Here is a 1,460-nt window from a genome sequence, read left to right on the forward strand (position 1 = left end):
AAAGCTCTCACAGTTTTGAATAGTCAATGTGAAAGTTGATATACGGTTTCTCCAGGAGAGAAATTCATACTATATTTTACATTTTTTATATGTAATATTCTAATTGGACTAGCTGTTGTGATTGCAGGAAAGGGAACCAAGTGCAGGAATCTGAAAGAGGAAGAAATAAGTTCTCAAAGACAGTAAGACAGGACTATTTATACACACATGTCAGGAGGTTGAAAACAGGAGGATAAACAGACACAAGGTCATCACACAGGTGAAGACAATGGCAACAGCTAGAATAAAAACATGAATAAGAATAAGAAATGCTTACACATGAATAACATGTGTAAGCATAATAACATGGGAGGAGGACAAAGTGGAATACAGAGAGTAAGATCCTGAAGGGACTGATATAAGCAAAACGTATAAATAAAGTATAACTAGAACAGGACTAAAAAATAAATGAAAATCATCTCATGGGTCAAATTAATACAATTCAGAATTAGAGGGAACATTCATGCTCCATTCTTTGGTCTCATACCTTCATATTTCTAGAATATCATTTTTTTCAGCAACTCAAACCTGCTTAAAATCAACCGTCTTGTTTGTTTGTTTGATTTTGTCTCCTTTAGCCTCTACCTCTTGTTATGTATAGCAGGATTGTGTGTGTGACTGGCTGTGCTGTGCTGTTTGCATGTGCTAAATGTTGCCGCTGTGTTTCATTATGTTAAAAGACTAATTCAAGTGGAAAATTCTATAATATTTTCCATTTCCCTGAGACATATTTTAGTAATTTTTAGCTGATTATTTTTGCACTGATGTGCAATATCAAGCCATTTTCTTTAAAAATACTACAAATGACATGAAAGTCTGATCAGTTTTTAGTCAAGTTAATATTCAAATTCAATCACTACTGCAAGAATTCAAAAGAGAATCTCATAGATTGTAAATAAAGATAGAAGCAACTGATTATATGGACGATTTTTAATTTTTATACTTTGCATTACCAGCGCTGGTCCACAAGATAGCACTATTGGTGTAGCATATGAACAGTTACAGCCCTTAAAGAGAAAGCGCACACTTGATTTTTAATCCTTTCATGCTGTTTGGGTCAAAATTGACCCATTTTCAATTTTAACAGATGTTAAATTCATCAGGCCCTTTGATGACTGAAGTGACTGAAAATACACAAAACCAAAACATTAAAAAAAAGAAAGAAAAAAAAAGTGTATATATACTTCATACTTAATATTAAATCCACCAGCGTGGGTCAAAACAAGTAAATGTTGGTTTTTGGGAATACTGAAATTGTGATACTGCACATACACCGTCTGCATGTTTTTTTTTTATGGGACAGGCCTGTCAGAACTCTGTCGCAATGCAAGTGCTCTAACTGCAAGTCACATTTTTTTAACCATACATTAATACACTCCAAAAATAATTCTGCCCAGAAATACTGACTTTAACTCATTTAT

Source organism: Haplochromis burtoni, unplaced genomic scaffold (assembly GCF_018398535.1).
Source record: "Haplochromis burtoni strain Fernald_Lab_line unplaced genomic scaffold, NCSU_Asbu1 Contig_10, whole genome shotgun sequence".
Lineage (NCBI taxonomy): Eukaryota > Metazoa > Chordata > Actinopteri > Cichliformes > Cichlidae > Haplochromis > Haplochromis burtoni.